This window comes from Hippocampus guttulatus, chromosome 21 (genome assembly GCF_054856545.1).
Source record: "Hippocampus guttulatus isolate MCC_2025c chromosome 21, RoL_Hgut_1.0, whole genome shotgun sequence".
In the NCBI taxonomy this organism is placed as follows: Eukaryota; Metazoa; Chordata; class Actinopteri; order Syngnathiformes; family Syngnathidae; genus Hippocampus; species Hippocampus guttulatus.
In genome coordinates this window covers 709,703-736,541 of record NC_141281.1, presented here as the reverse complement: position 1 = coordinate 736,541, position 26,839 = coordinate 709,703, and the positions used below count along the sequence as shown (strand labels likewise).

The window sequence follows — 26,839 nt, the reverse complement described above, 5'->3', positions numbered from 1 at the left end:
TTGTTGGGAATCTCCTGTGGCTGCCTATCTTGTGGCAAAATCTGGGATTGTGCCATCCCCACCATGTCCTGAACAGACGCAAAGCTGTTTGTGTCAGTTACTGGATTGTAATCCCAAAGTCTGTAGAAAAAGAAATCCAACAAACAACAACAAAAAAAGCAGTGAGCATGCAGAGGAATTGAAAAAAAAATTTGTTTTTGCCACACACAATTTAGGGGAAAATACAAAAAGTCACAAAAATACATAAATAAACATTTGTGACAATATTGTTAAAGAACCCTGTAAAATGAATACAGAGATTTGTGTTGTAAATACCTTATACTGTACATGTTTGAAAACGTAAGGAGTATTAGACTCTGCAAGCCTGAAACACCATGTACACAGGACCCACACACAGACTAGTGTATGCATGAAAATTCCAGCACTCCAATGGAAAGCAAATGCTGGGAAGATGCTAATGCTCGTTTTTTCATCTGTGTAGACAACAAGACATTGAGTCTTACAAGAAAAACCTGACTGCTCCTCGAGTCAATGCTGTAAGGACTTATTTGTTCATTTATTTTTATATACCGTATTTTCCGCACTAAAAGGTGCACTGGATTAGAGGCGCACCTTCAATGAATTGCTATTATAAAAAAAAATTCATACATTGGGCGTAATCTACATGCCTCCACTAGATGAAGCCACACTCCTTCCGTTCAACTCGAAAGGTGTCCGTTCAGCTCGAGAGGCGTTCAAGACCGCCTCTGAAAAAAAAGTAAGTTAACTATTACGTCAATGAAACTACGAACATTGAAAATTATGCAATAAAAGAGAAAATCAAGCGAGGAAATCACAAAATAAATTCTGTAGGGGTGGGATATAGAATTTATTTAGTGATTTCCTCGGTTCTTGCTTGGCTCTCGATGAAGGCGGACGCTTCTGCTTTCTGCTCTGTCCCCCACCCCCACCCTTCCCCTGCTCGCCACTCAGTCCATGTTGTGTCTTTGTCTGACTTTTCCTAGCCTCCTGTCGAATTTTCATCCTAAAAACAAACATGGAATTGGTTGGCTGGTCTCTCGATGCCATCGACAAAATTTTCTCGACGAGAAGAGCAAGCAGTGGGGAGCCTACTTGCCCCTCAGGGACTTTTGCTGCTGGGTACACCCTAGATCCCTGGAGGAAGCGGAGAATGGTGTGCCTGTCAACACTGTCCGTTGAGGATATGGATGACATCTACATGATCAGCCTTCTGATAACAGGTATGCTGCTGTTTGGTGTTAGCAGTTTCCTGATCTATCTATCTATCATAATTCAACCGACAGGAGCGGCTCTATTGAAAGTGAAGAGGCTGCCGGTCTAAGGATGGCATAGTGCGGATGTCCAACACTCAGACTCAGACTGTGCTTAACCACAAAATGTTACGGTTTTGGAGCGTCACTGCAAGATGGACAACAACTTGGAGAAACTGTAATCCGTGCTCAAATATTGAAAGAAATCGCGGATTTGGCTGATCGACGTCACTTAAGAGACAAAAGCCACGGACTCAAGGCTGTCTTAAATTGTTGGGCAGCCTGCTACCAAAACAACATCTGCTATCTCGACCTTCCCTGATGAAAGTACGCATGGAAGCTAGTCCCCCATCACCCCCTCCTTCTCGGCCATAGACTGATACGCCAGGACTGTCTCCACGAGAAGAAATTGACGTACCAGCTGCGGCGTGACACGCACACACAACCAGACAATCACTGGCGCATACATTCCCTTGTATCATCGTCTTCGTTTGTGTCTTGTGACCTGTTGTAACAGTCATACCCTTGTGCAGGTTTTTTTTTTGCCTCACTCAAATTATCCTCAAAATGAGGATAGTTCGAGTGTGGTTTTTTTTCTCCCCCTCACCTTCCGTTGTGGTTTCTTTCTGACTTCCGGGCTGAGTGAACGCTGGCGCATTTGGCTGCTGCTGCTCAACCCGTATTGTTTTTTATTGTTTTTGTTATTGTAAAGTGTCCTTGGGTGTCTTGAAAGGCACTTAAAAATAAAATGTATTATTCTTCTTATTGTTATTATTATTATTGTTTTTTTTCATTGTTTCATTGAAGTAATCATGAATTACTGCCGCCCGGACCTGGAGTCGCTGTCTTTAAACTGCAATCCATTCTACTCGCCACGTGAGTTCACCTCCTTTTTACTTGTCGGTGTTTACATTGCGCCACAAGCTAACGCTAACACGGCGATACAAACGCTAGCTGAACAAGTAAACAAACTCGACCTAAAATACCCAGAGTCACCGCTGATCATTTTGGGCGATTTTAATGGAGCACATCTTAACCGTGCAGCACATCGACTGTTTCACCAGAGAAGGCAACATTCTAGACCACTGCTACAACAATCAAAAATTCATGCTGATCGATCGCCCGCGCAGCATTGGGTCTTTCTGACCACAATTGAATACACTTAATACCTACTGTAAATACAGACAGAAACTGATTGGGGTGTCTTTGAAACTTCAACGGGCACACTGGATGAATACACAGACACTGTAACATCATACATCAGTTTCTGTGAGGACATGTGTGTACCAACGAAGTCCTTCCGCTCCTTCAACAATAACAAGCCATGGTTCACTCCCAAACTCAGGCAACTCAGGAAATAGAAAGAGGCCGCATTTAGAAGTGGAGATCGAGCACTGTACAAACGCGCCCGAAACCAATTGACAAAGGAAATTAACATCGCTAAGAGAAGCTATGCAGAGAGGCTGAAAAAACAGTTCTCTGCGAATGACTCTGCATCTGTGTGGAATGGCCTGAAAGCAATCACAAACTACAGAATGCCATCCCCCCAAACAGTGAACAATAAGGATCTTGCTGATGAACTCAACATGTTTTTCTGCCAATTTGAAAAGGACACCCCCATTTCCCACATACACCCACCTCTACCAGAAACTACTCTATCTACCCCTCCCCGCCCCTACCCCCATTTTCTCCCCTACAGATACGAACAGGACGTGAGACGGCTCTTCAAGCAGCAGAAGATCAAGAAAGCTGTGGGGCCCGACAAAGTGTCCCCCTCCTGCCTGAAAGTATGCGCTGACCAGCTGGCTGCGGTCTTCACACAAATCTTCAACAGATCCCTGGAGCTGTGTGAGGTCCCATCCTGCTTCAAACGGTCTACCATCATCCCAGTTCCCAAGAAATCGGCAACATCGGAACTGAACGACTATAGGCCTGTCGCTCTGACGTCTGTGGTCATGAAGTCCTTTGAACGCCTTGTGCTAAACCACCTAAAGAATGTCACCGGACCCCTGCTGGACCCTCTTCTGTTTGCCAACCGGGCAAACAGGTCTGTGGAGGATGCAGTCAACATAGGTCTGCACTACATCCTCGAGCACCTTGACAGCACAGGGACCTACGCAAGGATCCTGTTTGTGGATTTCAGCTCTGCGTTCAACACCATCATCCCGGAACTCCTCACCCCCATACTTCTCCAGCTCGGTGTGTCCCCTGCGATCTGCCAGTGGATCCTCAGCTTCCTGACGGGATGGACACAACAGGTGAGACTGGGAAGAACAACATCATCAACACGCACCACTAGCACTGGAGCCCCACAGGGATGTATCCTGTCTCTGTCACGGTTCTGTTTTCGGTCTGGCTAGCAGGTGGCATGAGCGGACTTCTGTGCACACCTGCTGCCAATCTATGATTAGTACACTCTGTATTTAAGGACCCCTCTGCTGTGCACCTGTTGTCGGAGTATTGCCTTTCCCTTGCTGCTCGTGTTTCGCTTTTGAACTCTCAGTACCAAGTATTTTGTAAGTATGGTTTTTATTTTGTGATTTGGCTTCCGCTTGCATGTTTTGCTACATTGTTTTTTGTTTGCCTTCGCGGTTCTTATTTTCCTCCCTTGCCTTTTGTGCAAGCGCTTTTTGTTATTCGTTTTTGTGCCCTCTGGTCCTTGTTTTGACCAGCACTTTATGTTACTTCTTTGGCAGTGCGATTTTTGTATATTAAACCCTTTTTGCTACGGAGACCTTGTCTGGTGTCTACACTTCTGGGATCCCAACTTTATTCGGCTTGCCCGAAACGTGACAGAATACACCGACCAACATGGATCTCGTAGACACCAACAAGATTATGACCACCTTGACCAGCCAAGGACAATTAGTGGGTCAGCAGGAACAAGATCTCGCGGAACTCAGGGGAACGATCTCCCTGCTGGCTCATCGGCTCGAGAATTTGGGTTCACGAGTGGAGCAAAACGCTACCACAGGAACACCATTCCCCCTGACCGGGGAGCGGGAACCAAATATTCCACACCCACCACGTTATGGGGGTGAACCTGGGCTCGGTGGACAATTTCTTCACCAATGCTCGTTGGTGTTCGACCAACAACCATACAGCTATGCAAAGGATAAAACCAAGGTGGCGTTCATAATGAGTCCGTTGACTGGTCAGGCAGCGTCATGGGCGTTGGAAGTGAGCAATGCTAAACCCGGGCTTCGGTCTTCCTTCCCTGATTTCGTGGCAGAGTTTCGACGGGTCTTCCACCATCCAGTTATGGGAAGAGAGGCCGAAGGTCGGTTATTAGATTATCGGCAAGGAAAGCAATCAGTGGCCGAATACTCTATTTCCTTTCGTATTTTGGCTGCCCGAAGTGGTTACGGGGACCGCGCCCTTCGTGGATTGTTTCGTCGCGGTTTAAATTCTTCCTTGAAAGATGAACTGGCAACCCGCGATGACAGCACTACCTTGGAGGAACTCATCCACCAGGCCATCGTAATGGACCATCGTATGCGGGAAAGACAGCGGGAATGCGGAAGCGAAGGGGGTCCTGTTCGTTTCCAGCCCTGACATGCTGAAGGCCAGTTTGCTTCGGATGAGTCATCACGGTCGTCCGGATCAGAGCATCACACCGGAACCGGGGCAGTCGTCGCAGAAGGGGAGCCTATGCAGCTGGTAGGAGGACGTTTGGGTCCCGAGGAGTCCAGGGCAAGACTTCCCAGGAGACTCGAGCTGGACGGTACTCTTTATGGTCTATCACTGGCTCTTCCGGTTCGGGCATTGGTGGATTCGGGGGCGGACGATTGCTTCATTGACACTGAAATAGCTAACGAACTGCGTTGTCCGGTAGAGGAGTTAAATGTGGTCAAAAGGGTTCATGATCTTGATGGGCGACTCCTGGCGGAAGTGAAACAGATCACAGGCCCTTTAATGTTGAGGTTATCGGGCAATCACGTCGAATATAGGAGGTTTTATCTGATGCGGTCCGGATCCGTACCATTAATCCTGGGGTTACCCTGGCTAAAGACACATAATCCAGTCATCTCATGGGAACGCCCCGCGATTGAGAATTAGAGTCCGTTTTGCTATGCTCACTGTTTGCAGTCTGCTGCGGGGGGTAGAGGGCTTCCTCGTAATGACCCGCCTGAGTCTATTTGTTTAGATAAAGTCCCGAGCATCTACCATGATTTGCGACAAGTGTTTAGTAAGGACCGCGCTCAGTCCTTGCCGCCACACCGGCCGTACGATTGTGCCATCGACTTGCTCGCTAACACCCCTCTTCCGAGTTCTCGCTTGTATCAGGTTTCCCACAAGGAACAAGAAGCATTGAGGGAGTACATCGACAGCTCACTCTCTGCTGGCCTTATTAGACCATCTAGATCTCCTTTGGGGGCCGGGTTCTTTTTCATAGAAAAGAAAGACAAATCACTATGTCCGTGTGTGGGACTTAATGAGATCACCATCAAGAATAAATATCCACTTCCGCTATTAGATTCCGCGTTTGCCCCTCTCCGATCTGCAACCATCTTCACTAAACTTGATCTACGTAGTGCCTACCATTTAGTCCACATACGGGAGGGGGATGAATGGAAAACTGCATTCAAGACCCCACTGGGACAGTTTGAGTATTTAGTCATGCCTTTTGGGTTGACCAACGCACCCGCCGTTTTTCAGAGTCTTATTAATGACGTTTTGAGAGATTTATTGAACGTGTTTTGCTTTGTTTACCTGGACGACATATTGATTTTTTCTCGTACGCTTCAAGAGCACCAACACCACGTCAGGCTCGTCTTGCAGCGGCTCTTGGAGAATCGACTCTTCGTTAAAGCAGAGAAATGCGAGTTTCGTGTGGAGTCAGTTACGTTTCTTGGTTTTGTCATTGAGAAGGGTCAGCTGAGAGCTGATTCCGCCAAGTCTAAGGCGGTGGTGGACTGCCACCCACCACTAGGAAACAGCTACAACGTTTCTTGGGTTTCGCCAACTTCTACCGACGATTCATCAAAAACTATAGCCAGAGAGCCCTTCCGTTAACCCGGTTGACATCAGTCAAGGTCCCCTTTAGGTGGGACTCTGATGCCGACAATGCGTTTTCCGAATTAAAGAAGGCTTTCACTAACCCCCCTGTTTTGCAACATCCTAACCCCGAAGATCCTTTTGTGGTAGATGTGGACGCTTCAGAGACTGGAGTGGGGGCGGTATTGTCACAGCGTTCCCCAGTCGACCAGAGACTCCACCCTTGCGCCTTCTTCTCTCGTCGTCTCAGTCCCGTAGAAACCAACTATGATGTGGGAAATCGTGAACTGCTGGCCGTCGTTTCAGCTCTACAAGAATGGAGGCACTGGCTCGAGGGGACTAGGGAGCCCTTCACCGTGTACACCGACCACAAGAACCTCGCATACATTCACTCTGCCAAGAGACTGAACTCACGTCAAGCCCGGTGGCCGCTACTACTTACGCGCTACAACTTTACACTCACCTATTGTCCAGGTTCCAAGAACATAAGACCAGATGCCCTGTCACGTATCCATGACCCCGCTGAGAGGAGCAGCGAACCAGGGAGCATTCTTCCGGACCACTGCATCTTGGGGGCGCTTAGGTGGGAAATCGAGCACAAGATCCAAAAGGCCCAAGACAGAACCCAAGTCCCGGCTGGCTGTCCTGCTGGGAAACTCTTTGTTCCCCCACCTCTGCGTTCGGAGGTGTTGCAGTGGGGGTACTCGTCAAAGGTGGCTTGCCATCCTGGGATGAATCGGACCCGGCATCTCGTCTCTCAGCGGTTTTGGTGGCCAGAGCTGCAGAAGGACATTCTAGATTTCGTCAAGGCCTGCTCCACCTGCGCCTGTAGTAAGGCCTCTCACCAGCCTCCGGCAAGGTTGCTTCAACCCCTTCCCGTTCCACCTCGACCCTGGTCCCACATCTCCATGGACTTTGTCACTGGCCTCCCTCCTTCCCGGGGAAAGTCCGTTATTCTTACCATTGTGGACCGTTTCTCTAAATCTGCTCATTTTGTTCTTTTGTCCAAGTTACCGTCTGCCCTGGAGACCGCTGACCTTCTCGTTCGCCATGTCTTCCGGCTCCATGGGATTCCAGTGGACATTGTGTCGGACCGAGGTCCCCAATTCGTCTCCAGGGTGTGGAAGCGGGTCTGTCAGGCCCTGGGAGCCACGGCAAGTCTATCGTCGGGTTACCACCCACAGTCCAACGGACAGACAGAGCGCATGAACCAGGACCTGGAGGCGGCTCTGCGTTGCGTGTGTCTCCATCGTCCCTCGTCATGGTCTATTCACCTGCCCTGGGTGGAATATGCCCATAACACTCTCGTCTCGTCAGCCACAGGTCTGTCTCCTTTTATGTCTGCCTATGACTATCAGCCGCCGCTTTTTCCGTCACAAGAAGGGCAGGTGGAGGTCCCGTTGGTGCAGCTTCATCTGAGACGGGCTCATCGCATGTGGAAGGAGACCAGAGCCGCGTTGTCTCGCACCGCCTCCAGGAACCGGATGATCGCGGATCGTCGTCGTCGCCCGGCGCCAGCCTATCAGGTGGGCCAGGAGGTGTGGCTGTCGACGAGGGATCTGCGTCTGGCCGGCACCTCGAGCAAGTTGGGGCCCTGCTTCACGGGACCGTTCGTGGTGGAATCGATCGTCAGCCCCCTCCGTCAAGCTCAGGCTGCAGCCCACCATGAAGGTGTCCGTTGAGGGGGGGGGGGGAATGTCACGGTTCTGTTTTCGGTCTGGCCAGCAGGTGGCATGAGCGGACTTCTGTGCACACCTGCTGCCAATCTATGATTAGTACACTCTGTATTTAAGGACCCCTCTGCTGTGCACCTGTTGTCGGAGTATTGCCTTTGCCTTGCTACTTCCTTGCCCATAGACTGCTTTTGCTATAGACCGCTCGCTTTTGAACTCTTGGTACCAAGTATTTTGTAAGTTTTTATTTTGTGATTTGGCTTCCGCTTGCGTGTATTTGCTACATTGTTTTTTGTTTGCCTTCGCGGTTCTTATTTTCCTCCCTTGCCTTTTGTGCAAGCGCTTTTTGTTATTCGTTTTTGTGCCCTCTGGTCCTTGTTTTGACCAGCACTTTGTTACTTCTTTGGCAGTGCGATTTTTGTATATTAAACCCTTTTTGCTACGGAGACCTTGTCTGGTGTCTACACTTCTGGGATCCCAACTTTATTCGGCTTGCCCGATACGTGACAGTCTCCACTGCTCTTCTCCTTCTACACAAACGATTGCACCTCAACAAGTCCAGCTGTCAAACTCATAAAGTTCGCAGACGCCACCACGGTCATCGGTCTCATCAAAGACGGCGACGAGTCTGCGTACCGACAACAAGTGGAGCAGCTGGAGCTCTGGTGCAACTGACACAACCTGAACACGCTCAAGACTGTAGAGATGATCGTGGACTTCAGGAAACATCCTCAACCACAGTTGCCCCTCACACAATCCAACTGCCCCGTGTCAACCGTGGAGACCTTCAAGTTCCTGGGAATCACAGTCTCCCAGGACATGAAGTGGGAGGTCAACACCAACTCCATCCTGAAAAGGGCCCAGCAGAGGATGTACTTCCTGAGGGTGCTGAGGAAGCATGGCCTGCCACAGGAGGTGCTACGTCAGTTCTACACGGCAGTCATCGAATCAATCCTGTGTTCTTCCTTCACAGTTTGGTTTGGGGCTGCCACAAAAAAGGACAAAATCTGACTTCAACGGAGAGTTAGGACGGCGGAAAAAATCATTGGTACCGCCCTACCCACTCTTGAGGACTTACACACTGCAAGAATAAAAACAAGGGCACAGAAAATCCTACTGGATCCACCGCACCCTGCCCACCACCTTTTCCAGCTACTCCCCTCAGGCAGGCGCTACAGATCCATGCGCACCAAATCCAGCAGACACTTAAACAGCTTCTTCTCTCTAGCCATTAACTCCCTGAACAGTCACTGACGTATACTCCACTGCACCAGACACTTTAAAGCGCTCAAGGACATCTACACTATTGCACATTTCTTGTACAACAAATACTGCAACTGGTCACTTTAAAATGGTTCAATGATTTTCTACACCAACTGTACAACTGTCATAGTATGGTATTCTACCACTGATCACTTTAATTCTGCTTGATACTTTGCACATCGTCTCACAGTTGTCACTGGGTGGTACCACCGCACTACGGTTCACTTACATTACGAAATGTCCTTCCACACTTATTTGTCGTGTCCTTGTTTATGATTATTTTTTTCTTTCCAAGATGGCGCCTTAGTAGGCAGCCTTCAGCAAGTGCTCTTCAAGAGCCTTGCTTTTTTGTTCTTTTTTGTTGTTTTCGTCTTTTTGTTTTGTCACATGTTGTTTGTTGTTTCGTCGTGTGGACCTGATGTGGACTGTTTTCAGCGTTTTTTGGCCACAACATTCGTCAAAGGAGAAGAATCTTTGCTTGGTGGTTGTGCCTTCTCGACAGCACGCTTGTACCAGCACAGATTTTGATTGGGAGGAATGACGGCGCCATTGACTGTAGGTGCTGGACAGCCCCGGGGGCGCTTGTTTTTTGCGCCTGTAATGGGCAGCATTTTTCACAGCCCCGTTTTGTTCAGTGGAGATGTCGGCGCTGTTGGACAGTCTGCGTTGGTGCGGCTAGATCAGGGGTGGGCAAACTTTTTGGCTCGGGGGCCGCATTGACTTTTAAAATTTGACAGAAGGGCCAGGTCAGCACGAGCTATGGTACATTAAAAAACTGCATTTGTTGACAGTCCATATCAAACATCAACAGAACAAAAGCATGAAAGTACTGTATTAATATACTTTTTTAAATGACAACAGTGTTGTTGACCTATTTTAGCCTGTGCATTGCTGCAGATGGGTTGTGATCAGACCAGTAGAAGTAGAGCGATACAGAGGTCCTAGGTCAGGGGTGGGCAAACTACGGCCCGTTGGTCTTTTTAATCCGGCCCGCTGAAGATTGGTGCACAGTTAAGGTTTGATTGCATTCATTTCGTTTGGACTTCTAATGACAGGTATTTCAACACCAGGTGGCGCAGTTACTTTAAGTTGCAGAGCACAAGGAGGGAGGGGAAGACGAAGAAAGAGGGAGAGAGTAATGACCACGGAAGGGAAAGTTATATGTATCTGATTAAACGAAGCGGGTAACAAAGTACGAAACATTCAGGAGACGCCTCAAATCTACGAGACTTTGAAAAACATTCAGCGATTCTTACTCTGAGGAGCGTCGGCGCGGGGCGCAGATGCGAACTGAGAGTCACCGCTTGGAATTGGAATGGGTTTACATGGGACAGGAGATGTGAACCATTCTCTTTTTTCGTCAATGGATGCTACAGCTTCTTGTTGACTTTGAAACTTAGCTTGTAGCCGACGTGTGCACATTTTGAGCATGACGTCTCTGATCCACTGGATAAAGGACACTTTGATTATCTCCTCTTTCATCTCAAACTGATTTAAACAAAGCGTATGAGGGGAAAAGTGGTTAGGACTGCACGACTGTCCGTGTTTTATGTTATGTGTTGTGTTCATTATTTTACTTTATGTTCGTGTTTTAAGTTGTGTGTTGTGTTTATTATTTTACTTTATGTTAACTGTTTTTTAAGCGCTTTGTTACAGCTGCCACTGTTGTAAAAGCGCTCTATAAATCAGCATGAATTGTATTGTATGATACTAATGCAGCGTGTTATACCGGAGACAAATTCCTTGTGTGTTCTACATACTTGGCCAATAAAGATGATTCTGATTCTGATTCTGAATTCATGTTTTTTTGGAGGCGGCCATTAACGTCTCTCAAGTGGAAGAGAAGGCACGGACAAAGACGTACAGTAGCTGTATTTGTTGAGACTGTGAAAATCATTAATAAAGTCTGCATTTTAAAAAACACCACAGCCCTCCTTTTTTCAACAAATACGGGTCTGTCTTTGTCCGTCTCCGTGCCTTCTCTTCTTCCCTTCCACTCGAGAGGCATTCATGACCGCCTCTGAAAAACGAATTGGCATTTCCTTGAGCGTAGCACCAACAGAACGATCAGTTGTCAGTCGTGTTTGTTATTTATTCCTTTGTGTATTCACAAATGATGAAATCACAATATAAACTCGGTCAGAGGGGCTATAGAATGTATTTTCTGATTTCCTTGCTTGATTTTCTGTTTTGATACATTATTTTAAATTTTCGTAGTTTCATTGAAGGAATAGTTAATTTTTTTAGGCGGTCATGAACGCCTCTCGAGTCGAACGGAAGAAGAGAAGGCACGGAGACGGACAAAGACATACTGTATTTGTTGAGACTGTGAAAAACATTCATAAAGAGTGCGTTTTAAAAAAAACAACAACACCGCAGATTTCTTTTTTTCGGAGCTGCAACAAAAACAGGATGGCTAGCCAAAGGGTGAACAGTTCTGATCATGGAGGATCCCTCAAAGGGTATAGTCCCATCCAACTATCGGCCAATAACCTGTCTCTCCACAACATGGAAGCTCATGTCAGGCATCATTGCAGCTAAGTAGACACATGGATCAATACATGAGCAAAGCACAGAAGGGCATTGGAAGAAATACCAGAGGAGCCAAACATCATTTCCTGGATTGATTACAAGAAAGCCTATGACTCGATGCCGCGTACATGGATCACTGAATGCTTGGATTTGTATAAGGTGAACAGGCGCCTAGGAGCCTTCGTTGCGAACTCGTAGAAGATGTGGAAAATCACACTTGAAGCAATTGGTCAACCTACATAGAGTTGTCAACGTTGCCAACTTCGTTCAAATAGGGATTGCTGATGTCGGTGCTAAATACTTGAATCCTGGGCGGTGTTGATGATCTTGTGGTATCATCTGGAAAAAATAAAAGAAAAAAATAGACAATTATGATAGAATGCCACATTTTACATCATGCTAGCAAATGCTCTAATTTTATCAATGTGTGCTGATCAAAATTTTAACCGGTTGCACAGTGCGAGGGCATGTTTTAATGCTCCCATGGGCAAATTCAGCTAAGGCGCTCCAATTCTGTGTCCCTCTTTCAGATTGCACATAAAAGTCGAAATGTGCGTTAGTTTAAATCCTGATTCACTGGGGCAACCTTTGAAGGGAAAAGCAGAAAGTGAGAACCGGACATTTCTACCTTGGGCCATGTGAGAGTGCCCGTCGATGATCCCAGTGAGTTACCAGCTGGTCAAACTGCTGTTGTTGATGGGCTTTTCCATACGAGTTGTGTTCACCAAAGGAAATGGGTCACGGTGGAGGTTTTCGTGGAGGCCCCTATGTAGTCTGCCTCTCTTATGAAGTAAAATACTGAATCTGACTGAGTGATGAGACTCTATTCACCACCCTTCCAAGGTCCATTCATTCACATGATGTGGATGTGGTCAGGAAGCAAACACCACAGGAATTATTGGACTCAGGCATCATCATTTTTTTTTCAAGATGGCGCCCGGATAGGCAGCCATCGGCAAGTGCGCTTCAAGAGCCTTGCGTTTTTTGTTGTTTTTGTCTTGTTTTGTCACATGGTGTTGTTACATCGTGTGGACCTGATGTGGACTGTTTTCAGCATTTTTGGCCATGGCATTCATCAAAGAAGAATCTGTGCTTGGTGGTTGTGCCTTCTCGGCAGCACACGCGTACCAGCACTGATTTCTTGATTGGGAGGAATGTCGCCGCCATTTGACTGTCGTTGCTGGACATCCCCGGGGCGCTTGTGTCTTGCGCCTGAAGTTGGCAGCATTTTCACAGCCCCGCTTTGTTCAGCGAAAAGGTCGGTGCTGATGGACAGTCTGCAGCTGGATGGATGCATGGATTGAGGAGCCGATGATGAGAAAAAAGGAGTGAAACTGGGAAAGATGTGGAACTGGGAGTCGCGGCTTGGAATTGAAGCAGACTTACATTGGACAGAAGAGAGCCAATCTCTTTTTCGTTAATGGATGCTACAGCTTCTTGTTGCTTTCAAGCTTAGCTTAGCAGACGTGTGCACATTGCAGCATGGCGTCTTTGATCCACTGGTGAAAAGGACACTTTGATTTGCTCCTCTTTCATCTATAACTGTTTCAGACAACAAAGTGTATGCAGGAAAGTGCTTAAGAGTGTACGATTGTCTGTGTCTCATTATTTTGTGATTTTTTGTTAACTTCTTTTGATGGCGGCGCGGACACCCGCAGCGGCTCCTCTTGTTTCATGTTGAGAGGGAAGAAATTTCATCTGTGCTGTATGTTACACATACAGTACATTTGACAATAAAGTTTATCCAATCCAATCTAATCCAATCACAGAGTCAGTCTCTCCATTCATTTTGCCCATGGTTTTACTGAAAAAAGAATGGTGCCACAAGGATTTGCATTGATTCAAGGAAGTTAAACTCCCAAACCATGAAACATGCCTACACTCTGCCAACTCTGGAAGTCACATTCTCAGTATGTGCAAGATCCCAAAAGATTCCCTGGTGGGTTATTCCGTGCATGTCCCACTGGCAGGAGGCCCTGGGCATGACCCAGGACATGCTGAAAAGACTATATCTGCCGGCTGACATGGGAACACCTGGGCATCCTACAGGAAGAGTTGAATGATGTGGGAAAGAGAAGTCTGAGCTTCCCAGCTGAAGTTGTTGCCTCCGTAACACAACACCAGATCAGCGGTAGAACATTGATGGATGGATTAATTTATCAATGTAAACACAAAAATGTCATATTTAAGAATTACCATTGTATGGATTTTGCCAAAGAACAAGCGGGCCCCCCACCATTAACTCATTTACACCCTGACGTATAAATACGTCAATTAGCGCATAGCCGCTTCCTCCTCATGACATATTAATACGTCAATCACGTTTTTTCATGGGAGAGGGTGCAAGAGAGTCCGATGCAACTTCTCACCAAAAGATTAGGCTTGACGGCAATGTTAAATAGCAAAAAAATGGCCATCAGGTGGCAGTGGTGCAAAAATCCACCAGGATCACGCCGCAGAAGTAGTAGAAAGGGCTTTCTTGCTTGGCTCTCGACGAAGGCGGACGCTTTTGCTTTCTGCTCCTGTCCCCCACCCCACCCCCACCCTTCCCTGCTCGCCACTCAGTCCTTGTGCTGTCTTTGTCTGACTTTTCCTAGCCTCCTGTCGTATTTTCATCCTAAAAACAAACTTGGTTGGCTGGTCTCGATGCCATCGACAACATTTTCTCAATGAGAAGAGCAGGCAGTGGGGAGCCTACTTGCCCCTCGGGGACTTTTGCTGCTGGGTACACCCTAGATCCTTGGAGGAAGCGGAGAATGGTGTGCCTGTCAACACTGTCCGTTGAGGATTTGGACGACATCTACATTTTCGGCCTTCCGATAACAGGTATGCTGCTGTTTGGTGTGAGCAGTTTCCTGATCTATCGAAAATTCAACCGACGGGAGCCGCTCTATTGGACGAGGCTGCCGGTCTAAGGATGGCATAACGCGGATGTCCAACACTCAGACTCAGACTGTGCTCAACCACAAACTGTTGCGGTTTTGGAGCGTCACTGCAGGATGGACAACAACTTGGAGAAAACTGGAATCCGTGCTCAAATACTGACTGAAATCATGGATTTGGCTGATCGACGCCACTAAAGAGACATAAGCCACGGACTCAAGGCTGTCTTAAATTCTTGGGCAGCCTGCTACCAAAACAACATCCGCTATCTTGACCTTCCCCTGATGAAAATATGCACGGAAGCTAGTCCCCCACCATCACCCCCTCCCTCATACATTCCCTTGATTCACCGTCTTCGTTGTTTATGTCTTGTGACCTGTTGTAACTGTCATATGCTTGTGCAGGAGTTTTTTTGCCTCACTCAAATTATTCTCAAAATGAGGGTAGTTCGAGCGTGTTTTTTTTTCTCCCTCTCTCCCTCCCCTGTGGTTTCTTTCTGACCTTCGGGTTGAGTGAACGCTGGCGCGTTTTGGCTGCCGCTGCTCAACCCGTATTGTTTTGTGTTTTTTGTTCTTGTAAAGTGTCCTTGAGTGTCTTGAAAGGCGCTTATAAATAAAATGTATTATTATTATTATTATTATAGTGGAGGAGGGACGTATGTGGATACTGGATTGGAACATTAGCAACGAGCAACGATGGAGAAAAGGAAACAACTAACTAAAAAGGATTGTTTTTTTTCCGGTATAAAAGCGTCCTCGAAACAAAACAACAAAGGAGATGGTGTTTGTGTGGAAGAGAAGATGACGCTTCGGTCACGTAATCGAAAGCAGCACCCGTCAAACGAACGTCAGCCTGCGCAAACATGGCATGCTACACGCGGCCCGCATAGCTCATGCCGAGTTTCGAGTTCATCTGATGAAGATGAACATGCTCCACGTCAGGGACCATCGCTTGGCAGAGCATTTTGTGCCTCCCGATGCCCCACATCGCCCACAAATCGTCTCCCCGGCGACTTCCAGCGATGACGGCAAAGAGGCTGCATTGCTTCGCATGGCCGACGCCGGGCACACGTCAGCGATTCGCTGGAATCGTCTCGTAATGACGACGGCGAAGACGATGAATTGGAGAGCGATTTGGATCCCGATATGTCGGACGAATACGTGCCTTCGGACATAACGGAAAGCAGCTGAGAGTCCTCGCCAGAGCCGCTGGAACGAGGAGGTAACTGCTGACTCGCTTGCAAGTTCCCATTCAAAACTTCATCACTTCTTATGCCTCCTCAGTCACTTTTATGTACCGCTACATTCCCCGCTATACTATGAAGTTGCCAGTAACACTAATCATTTATGTACGGTTGATGCGTCTCATAGATGTGGATGAAAATATGCGCTGACTTGCATGTCGCCATAGGTTTAAAAAAAAAAAAAAAAAAAACAGGACACATTTGGTCCGCTCAGCTCTGCTAAAACCACTAGTGTTGAATTCATATTCCATTTCATTTCCAATTGGATGCTGAACAATGTGGAATGAATGGTGTAAATAGCAGTGTGCGAGCATGTAATGTATGTGTGTGAGAGATGTTGAAATGTAAGTGGAAAGCAACAATAAAAAAATAGAAAAATAAAAGTGTGGTAATTGTACAAACTTCTATAAATTACAGATTGTCCAACCAGAAGCCAAACGACTCCTTGCTTTGGCGGTGGAAAGAAAGGTAAATGAAAGTATTGTACCTCACTCTGCAGCAATGAGTTAACAGAGTTACTCCAGGAGGCTTGTAGTGACTTCACAATGACAAACGCCTGTTCTGCTTTTATAATAAAGTTTACAGAATGCCGCTGCTCGCCTCTTGACTGGTACTCGTAAGAGGGAGCACATAACTCCTACTCTGGCATCCCTTCACTGGCTCGCTATACATTTTAGAGTTATTTTCAAGATCCTATTATTTGTTTTCAAATCTCTAAATGACCTCGCGCCACCTTACCTCTCTGAGCTCATCCGCCCCTACGCACCTGCCCGGCGGCTCAGGTCTGCGGACCTGACATTATTAGAAGTACCAAGAACTAAACGGAGGTTCAGAGGGGATCTTTTCCGTTCCTGGTCCCTCTCTGGAATGGCCCCCCACTGAACATTCGGCAAGCCTCCTCGCTGCCCATCTTTAAAAGCCGCCTCAAAACTCACTTTGGCATTTGACTCAGCATGACTCAGATTTGTTCTTGGTTTTTGCTGTTTGGTGCGTTCTACCGTCTTTGTTACCGATTTGTTGCTTTACTGTTTTATATGTTATTTGCTCCATGTACAGCACTTTGTATCCTCCTGACTACCAGTAGTTTAAATTTGTCCTCTGTAGAGGACATTTGTGAACCTAAATATCTCCCACCCAGTGCATCCAATCGCATTAACTCCTTTTGTGCTCTAAAGAGGACATTCAGTGCTTTCCAATGATACCAAATTTGTAGGGGGTGGGGCTTTGTTACTTTGACTTCTCAATATAAGAAAATGGCTTCCCTCAGTGCAAGCCCTTTTTATGGTATGAGGAAAATTAATACTTTTTTTCAAACACATTTTGTCTTGAAATGTTGTTGGCATTTTACTTACAAGACTATTATGAACACATTAAAGTGTTGTTTGTGTTGTTTTAAGTGTATTTGAGCCTAGTATTCAAGTGTTTAAAAAATGTAGTAGAATTTCTGTCTTTTGGAGTACAGTGATCCCTCGCCACTTCGCGGTTCACTTATCGCGGATTCGCTATTTCGCGGATTTTCATAATGCATTTTTTATTTTTTATTTTATTTTATTTTATTTTATTTATTTATTTTTTTGGGTGCATTGTGTTCTGCATTCTGATTCGCTAAAAACTCACTCCCGCTTCTTGTATCAAAACATGCTACGAATTGTGCTATCATTTTGTCGTCTCGTGCAGTTATGTGTACGTACATAAAACAGCTTGGCAAATTTACATTAAGTTGGCCAAATTATCTTGTAATTTCGAACATCTCCTAAACCCATAATGTCGACGAAACGGCCTGGACCGACAAAAGCACCTGCGGATGGGCCCAAACGGCGGAAGATGCTACCTATCTCAGATAAAGTTAAACTTCTGGACATGCTAAGGGAAGGTAAAAGCTATGCAGCCGTTGCTCGCCATTACGGAATCAATGAATCTTCCGTTCGTTACATAAAGAAGGAGGAAAAAAACATAAGGACGACAGCAGCAGTCAATTTTAATACGAATGCAAAAAGGGTTGTAACTGTCCGCAACAAGACCATGGTACGGATGGAGACGGCATTAGCTCTGTGGATTAATGACTGCAGGAAAAAAAACATAACCCTGGATACAAACGTTATCTGCACAAAAGCGAGAATGCTGTATGAAAACTTTGCTGTCAGTGACGGGGAAGAGGGAGAGGATGCCGGGCCCTCAGCAAGTGCTGCTGACACAGTGGGAGAGGATGCCGGGCGCCCAGCAAGTGCTGCTGACAAAGTGCCAAGTGCATTTAATGCAAGCAAGGGCTGGTTTGAAAAGTTTAAGAAACGCTTTGGACTTAAAAATGTTTGTCTGCACGGTGAGATGGCATCTGCGGATACCGCTGAGGCAGAAGCCTTCGTGAACAATAAATTCAAGGTGATCATTGAGGAGGGGGGATATAAGCCCGAACAAGTTTTTAACATTGATGAGACTGCCTTATTTTGGAAACGAATGCCCTCCCGCACCTTCATCATGCAGGAAGAAGCCAAAGCCCCAGGATTTAAAGTTCACAAAGACCGTTTGACCCTGGCTATGTGCAGAAATGCCGCAGGTTTCATGATTAAACCGGGGCTGATTTACAGGTCTAAAAATCCCAGGGCGCTGAAAAACAAAAATAACGATGATTTGCCTGTTTACTGGATGTACAATGCAAAGGCTTGGATGACAAAAGCGCTCAATCTGGATTGGTTCAAAAACTGTTTCATCTCGGAGGTCAAGTGTTATTTGAGAGGAAAGGGACTGGACTTTAAAGTGCTTCTGCTCCTTGACAACGCCGGAGGTCACGGTAATGATTTGGCATATGATGGTGTGCAAATCGAATTTCTGCCGCCAAACACTACATCCCTGATTCAGCCCATGGACCAAGGAGTCATCCGTGCTTTCAAGGCTCTCTATACGCGCAACACCCTGCAACATCTTGTTGACGCTATGGACTCGGATCAAGATTTCTCACTGAAGGACTACTGGCGTGGATACACCATCGCATCGTGTCTCCAAAACATTCAGAGGGCCATTCAGGAAATGAAAACGGAAACTCTGAAGGCCTGCTGGAAAAAACTATGGCCAGAGGCAGTGCAAAACGCAACCGGAGGCTCGCTTGACGAGGTCCACCACTCTGCCGTAGAAACAGCTGTGAATCTGGCTAAACAGATTGGAGGAGACGGCTTTAATGACATGAGTCCGGATGACATAAACGCCCTGATTGATGGAGACGCACAGCCGTTGACCGATGCAGAGCTGGCAGAAATGACAAAGCCACAAAGCGACGATGAAAGAGAAGAGGGAGAAGAGGACACGAGAGATGAGGAGGAAGGACTAACGCTTGGTCGCCTAGCAACCATGGTGCGAATGGCCACTGAATTTAAGAGAGTAGCTGAGGAATGGGACCCTTTGATGAGCCGTTCATTACAGTTCTCCAACGTAATCGATGGTGGCATGTCGGTGTACAAGGATCTTTTTGCAAAGAAGAAAAAAGAGCGACAACACTGCCTATCACTATGTTCTTCTCCCGAACAAACACACCTGCACCGCGGGCTTCAGAAGAAGAGAACACTGCAGAGCGCAGTCAGGATGCAGCGGCCCAGTCTGAAGAGCAGTGAAACGGCCTACACGCGAGTCACTGTATTTGTATACATGTAATAGTTGCTAATTGTAAAAAAAAAAAAAAAGTTTTCTATTTCGCGGATTTCACTTATCGCGGGTCGTTTTCGGAACGTAACCCCCGCGATAAACGAGGGATTACAGTAGTCCAATTACTTCACATAGATTGGGGAATTTCAAAATAAATGTGATTGGACAACATTTTTTTTTCCTGGTTGTCAGGAGGATATGCAGTGATGGCTGTTTGAAAGTGCTCTACAAATACAGTTGAGTTGCGAGTTGAGTACAGAGACAAAAGCTGAGACACCAGTCTTTAATGTCAAATTTGAATAAAAATCAAATTAATACTAAATCCACAAGTCAAATTTCCCACATAGGTCATATTTGACCTCTTTCCAAATGCCGTATTACAGAAATATTCCTGTCGAATGCAGGGGCTGACAGCACCTGATTGGGGCATGAAATAAAAAAATAAAAACATTTTAATAATTATTTTGAAAACACACAGCTCTGCAGCTAACAGGTAACGTGGCTGAAAACTGGAAGAGATTCAAGCAACATTTTGAACTGTATTTGTCTGCGATTGAAGCTGATGAAAGGAGTGCAAAGATGAAAGAATCTGTGTTTTTACACATCGTGGGAGATGAAGCTCTAAAATGTGGAGTTTGACATTTGGGAGTTTAAAAACAACTACACATTTGCTGCTGACGATGATAAAATGAAGCTGTCAAAAATAATGGAAAAGTTTGAAGCTTGCTGCATTCCAAAACGCAATGTGACGTTTGAAAGGCACAGGTTCTTCACATGTGTACAGACAGTTGGAGAAAATATTGACCAATATGTAAATGAGCTCAGAAACAGATCAAAGACACGTGAGTTTGGTGGATTAACAGAATCACTGATCAAGGAAAGAATTGTGTGTGGCATAACAGATAATAATCTGAGAGAGAGACTACTCAGAGAATCAGATCTGGACCTGGAGAAAGCTTTAGCCCTGTGTAGAGTCACTGAGTCCATGAAATCACAGGCTAAAGAGTTGCTAAATGATGCTAGCTGCAATGTGGATGCAGTGGAAAAAGATGCATGCAGATTCTACAAAGACAAGACCGCTGATGTGAAGAAAGGAGTGAGACAACCAAACAAAAATAGGATCTCCATTCAGACATCTTCGGGTTGAGTGAACGCTGGCGCGTTTTGGCTGCCGCTGCTCAACCCGTATTGTTTTGTGTTATTTGTTATTGTAAAGTGTCCTTGGGTGTCTTGAAAGGCGCTTATAAATAAAATCTGTTATTATTATATTATTATTATCTTGTGCTTAAAATCAGAGGTAATTCGCTGACTAGCTTAGCGCCGTTTTTTGCGCATGAGTTGTAATGCAGTCATCTGATTGGTTGTCCTCTATGTCAATCAAGTAACAGGATTGATGACAGGCTAACGTATTACGTTCTGTGTAGTTGGCGCCTTGTTTGAATGGCATCGCCACTGCTGAGGCGTTTTCAACGCTTGTCATGTGAAAGCTCGGGAGCCGCTTTGAACCAGCAAGAGCCGCATGCAGCTCGCGAGCCGCAGGTTGGCCACCCCTGAAGTAGATTATTATGAAGTAGAAGAACTTCATGTGGATGCTGTAAAACAGTGGTCCCTAAACTTCAGCCCGTGGGCTGGATCCGGCCCGTCTCTGCATTTGGTCTGGCCCCCCTGAAAATACCAGAGTATTTTGATTTATTTTTCATCTATGTATTGTATTTGATAATAAAGTTGGGCTTTTGCAATAAAATGTTCCTTAGAACTATTTTCATTTTTAACTATTACTTAGTAACTAGTTCATAAATACATATACTATAACGTGACATGTGTTGCATCTTTCTGCGGTCTGAGCCGTTATCGGTCAACCCCAGAAACAAATCCTAAAACCGCCCCTCTCGAAGAGAACGGGATCAGGGCGAAAAGGTTAGATACAAGAAAAATCAATGCAGAATGCAGGGTATTTAACCCAAAGTGGACAAACGGTTATTTTTTTGTTCAATGCAAAGAAAAGGCTGTCTGTCTCATCTGTCAAGAGGCGATGGCCGCATTCAAAGAATACAATCTGTGGAGACACTATGAATTCCGACACAACGACAAATACGAGAGACTGCAAGGACAAATGCGAGCAAACTGTCAAAACTAAAAAGTGGAATGTTAGCTCAGCAAAATACACTTGTACGCCAAGCTTAGCTGAATCAGTCATCTGTTCGAGCTAGCTTTCATATTGCTCAACTGATAGCAAGCAGCGGTAAACCTTTTACTGATGGTGTTTGTCAAGAAATGCATGAATGCTGTCACGGAGGAGGTGTGTCCCGAGAAGAAAGACGTCTTCAATAGCTTGAGTCTATCTGTGAGCACAATCACCAGACGTGTTGAAGAAATCGTAGGTAATGTATAATATGCCCAGCTGCAGCAGAAGACAAAAGAATTATTTTCATTACCACTGGATGAGATCACGGATGTGCAGGACAAGGCGCAACTGCTAATTTTTATTTGTGGAGTTAGCGCAAACTATAGGGGTGTTCACACAGCACACATTTGATCACGGACGTGCAGGACAAGGCGCAACTGCTAATTTTTATTTGTGGAGTTAGCCCAAACTATAGGGGTGTTCACACGGCACACATTTGCTCCGGTGCTGCACCGATGTATTTTGTTGCGATATATTTTACACCGGAGCAAATTTTGTGGAGCGGTGACACGTACAAAGCCGCTGAGCGTGTTAGTACCGATGCAGCGTTGGTGCAGCCCCAGTTGGGTTCACACGGCAGTTTCTGCAGCGGAGCAAAACGATAGAAAACAAAGAGCTGTCGTGTTGGTTCTTTTTAAAACATACGACTCAAGCAACTACTGTACAGGCACATCCTTCTCCTTCTCGGTCTCCGTACCTTCTGCTTGAGAGTGACCGCCCCCAAAAACGTAAATCAACGATGACTTCAATGACACTCAGAAAAGCAAACATACAATGCGCCAAACAAAAAATCAAGAGAGGAAATCACAAAATAAATTCTATGCAAAAATTGTAGAAATTGTAATACAAGGGGTATAAACACATGACGGAAGTACAACAGAGCACGAAAGCAATGCATTCTCGCTGTACGTAATCAACTCTTCTCATGCGTAGAGAGGCTACTCCCCCCCCCCCCCCCCCCCCCGCAAATGAGCATTTGCTCTGGAGCAAATTGTAGAGTTCACACGTGCAAATTTACATCGGTGCTGCCCCGCGAACGAGCATTTGCTCCAAAGCAAATATTTAAACCACCTCCCTGAAGTGGGTTAAATTTGCTCTGGAGTACGCTGTTTTCCGGGGCTACACCGGCGTAACTTTGCACGTGTGAACGCTCAACTGGGGCAGCGCTGGCGCAGCACCGGAGCAAATCTTGCCGTGTGAACACCCCTTATGAGATGTGTGAGGAGCTGGCAGCCCTCCAAAATTTCAAAGGGACTAAAACGGGGGAGGATATTTTTGGCAAACTAAGGAAGACTTAGACCTGGACTGGTCAAAGCTGGGCAGCAACACAACTGACGAGGCTCCGAGTATGGTGGGCGCATCTCGGGGGTCTAATAGGGTGCATGAACTGGGAGATGGAAGAACGGGGTTTCAAATTCACTGCCTAATACACCAGCAAGCACTGTGCTGCAAAGTATTGACTTGGGATTCTGTCATGAAGGTTGTGGTGTCATGCATAAACTTCATGAGAGCAAAGATGATTATTATTTATTTCAGGGGGGTCTGGATAGAGGCACTATCTTTGTTGTCTGCAGCGGTGCTCCTTCAGGAGTAGACGGGCATCACTGGTCTTCATCTATCTCCTGAAGCTCTCGCGTGCTGGCTCCAAGCGCCACACCCAGCCACACCGTCTCAGCTGGTGGGCTAAACTACGTGAGGGGATGATGTCGTCACTGCACCATACAGAGCGGATGAGCTGAATCTCCAGCCAACGGCCAGGACGGAAGGGTTTCTAGCAAACTCAACGGCCAAGTTTCCAGGGCCAGGGCGTCCACTCAGTTACAGGTGACCTCGGCCGTGACTTACGACCTGGAGAGGGATGGGCTCCGCCAGGTCAGAATGCCCAAGGCTCGTCATGAGGAAGAAGACCACCAGAGACCCCATACCGGCTCGGTCATTGCCTGGGTCAACAAGGACCGCGCCAGCTGCTGTACACCAGGGCAGAGGTGACAAATATGCTACTGGTGCTGTGAAGACAAAGATATGTGCCCGAGAGGACATTGTCATTGGCACATGGAACACCAGAACGCTCTGGTAAAGTTGAAGAGCTCACTCATGAGATGAGCAGATACCACTGGAACCTTCTGGGCCTCTGCAAAACATGATGGACAGGCATAGGCGAAACAATTATAATGGAAGGTAACAAGCTGTACTACAGTGGAAAACAAGACAAACACAAAGAAGGCGTCGGCTTCCTTGTTCACAAAGACATTGTGAACATAGTTTTGGGTTGCCGCCCAGTTTCAAGCAGACTGATCACCATCCGGCTAAAGGCATCCCCCTTTAACATCACGGTTATTCAAGCCTACTTATTCAAGCCTATTGAAAACTTCTACAACCAGCTACAGGATATCATTGATAAGACACCCAAAAAAGACATCCTAGTGGTACAAGGTGACTGGAATGCCCAAATTGGAGAAGACGCACAAATAAACTGGAGGGGCACATGCGGACCCTCATGCAACCAGCTGACGAATGACAGAGGTCTCCAACTCCTAGAGTTTGCGGCTGCCAACAAACTGATCATAACAAACACACTTGGAGAGCACAAGATTTCTAGGTGGACCTGGCACAGCCCGGGTGGCCAATATCTTAACCAGATTTACTACATCCTGGTCTCCAAACGCTTTCGAGCTGGAGTGAACATTGCTCACACTCGTACTTTCCCTGGTGTTGATATTGGAAGCGACCACGATCTGGCGATGATGGCATTCAAAGTGCGCTTGAAAAAGATCAACAAGCCCAAATTCACTAGGCTGCGGTTCAACGTAGAGAAACTGAAGGACCCAACAGTAAAAGAGGAGTACCAGGCAATGATTGGAGGGAAGTTCACACCACTGACGATCCTTTATGAGAACGATCTCGACCTAGAAGCAGCTGTGGGGGCATTCAACTCAGTAGTAGTTGAAACTGCAAGCAAAATCTTAGGAAAACATCAGTGCCCCAAGAAACCCTGGGTCACAACAGAGATCCTGGCATTGTGTGACAAAAGAAGAGAACTGAAGAAGGAGAAGAGAGACCCAGAGGGAGCCAAGAAACACAGGGAAGCAAACAATAAAGTCAAGAGAGAGATGAAGAAAGCTAAGGAGTCCTGGATTGAACAAAAATGCACGGAAATAGAGGAGGGCCTAAAAAGGAACAACACCAAGAAGGCCTACCAGGTGATAAAAGACCTTATCGCTGAGAAGCAAGGAAGACCTAAGAGTATCCAGGACAAGGCAGGTATATGCCTTATATATACCCACCAGCTAAACAGAGACCCAACAGTCCTGAATTGCCCTGTGCCAACAACAGAAGAGGGCTCACAATCCATCCTTAGAGAATCCATCCTTAGAGAAGAAGTTGAAGCAGCAGTAAAATCACTGAAACAAGGCAAATCAGCAGGTAGTGACAACATACCTGCAGAATTAGTGCAGGCAAGAGGAGAGGCAATCATCACCGCTCTTACCATCATTTGCAACATCTGCAACACTGGGATATGGCCATCCTCTTGGACACCATCATTGATCATCACTTTGCCCAAGAAAGGGAACCTTCAGCACTGTAACAACTACCGCACCATCAGCTTGATCAGCCATTCAAGCAAAGTGATGCAGAAGATACTGTTGAACAGACTGAAACCCGAAGCTGAGACCATCATTGCGGAAGAACAGGCTGGTTTCAGAGCGAAGAGAAGCACCACAGAACAGATCTTCAACCTGAGGATAATCTGCGAGATATTTTCAGCACCAACAACACCTCTACCACGTATTCGTCGATTTCAAGAAGGCCTTCGACAGGGTTTGGCATGCAAAACCTTACGCTAACTGGAGCGCTAATGAGAGAGAAGCGCTCCAGTTAGCGTAAGGTTTTTAGCCTTCGAGAGCTAACTATGGCCATCGAAGACTACGAAGCGTCCCGTAGCTGTTTTTAGCATGATAACAAGTAAAGCATTCGAGGAAACGTTAGTTTATTTGAATGTCCATTGAGCCATGAGCAATTTACTCTAAGCAGCTAATCGGATGCTACGGATCTAGCTTCAGTATGTACACACATAGACAGTGAGGTCCCTCTTTGCCAATCGGAGGCCAGGATGATGCTCAGTAAGCCAATGGCAGAGCAGCTATGAGTATGTTGAGTCCAGGAAACTCGCAGCTGTGACCGAAATAAACATCGTTCACTATGCAAACCAGTGTGGTGGTGGCTGTTGCCGTTTCCGAACGAACCAGTAGAGGTCGCTGTTGGATAAGACTTTGTTGTTGTGAATGTCTTCGCGAGGCTGGAGCAGAGAAAAAGGATTTCGTATAATGCATCAGGGGGGTTTTCGTCGTATGGGGGGCAGGAGAACGGGAATTGTGTGAATGCATGAGGATTTTTTCACATAAGGGGGTATTTTCGCCCATGTAGGTTTCGTTCTAAAGGAATTTCACTGTACCTGTACTGTATACTGCAGTTTTTTTGCGTTATAAAGAGTTTTGGGGCAATATATTGTTGCACTTTGTTGCTTGTGTTGTCACACGTGTATGTTGTTAACATACTTGGACGTTCATACAGGACAGATATATAGTTGTTTCACTGTTCTCATTAAAAAAAAGTATGTTATATGTACCGTATGTTGTGCTGACCTGGCACGCCTGTCAAATTTTAGAAAATCAATGTGGCCCCCGAGCCAAATAGTTTGCCCACACCTGTGTTAATGGATGTGTCACGACTTGCAAGTTGTATTTTAGTCATGAAAAAAAACACAAGGCGATGGCCAAATAATCACTTTGATGCGAAGACCCACCTGATCGATATCGGTCTTGAGGCAGAATCAAAGTGAAGACGCCAATGATGATGAGTGGCCAGGAGAGCTCTAAACACAGTCCAATCTGCAAAGAAGAAGGACTAAATAGGTAATGGTGAATGCTGAGTGACCTGCAGGAGTGTCCTCCACCAAACCTAGTTTAATAACACGACATAAATGTACAGCATCAGGCATGTGCAATCATACTCTCTCTCTCATAATCTCTCTTCTTGCTTGGCTCTCGACGAAGGCGGACGCTTTTGCTTTCTGCTCCTGTCCCCCACCCCCACCCTTCCCTGCTCGCCACTCAGTCCTTGTGCTGTCTTTGTCTGACTTTTCCTAGCCTCCTGTCGT

The 26,839-nt window shown here is 46.3% G+C and overlaps 1 long non-coding RNA gene across 1 annotated transcript; it reads right to left on the bottom strand.

The window, feature by feature from the left end:
* On the bottom strand, nucleotides 1-26,572 carry LOC147186586 (uncharacterized). Its single transcript, XR_015098963.1, has 3 exons — nucleotides 26,486-26,572; nucleotides 11,977-12,076; nucleotides 1-120 (listed from the first exon to the last, which is right to left on the bottom strand). It is a non-coding gene; the product is annotated as an uncharacterized LOC147186586 (long non-coding RNA).
* Between the last annotated feature and the right edge of the window lie 267 nt (nucleotides 26,573-26,839).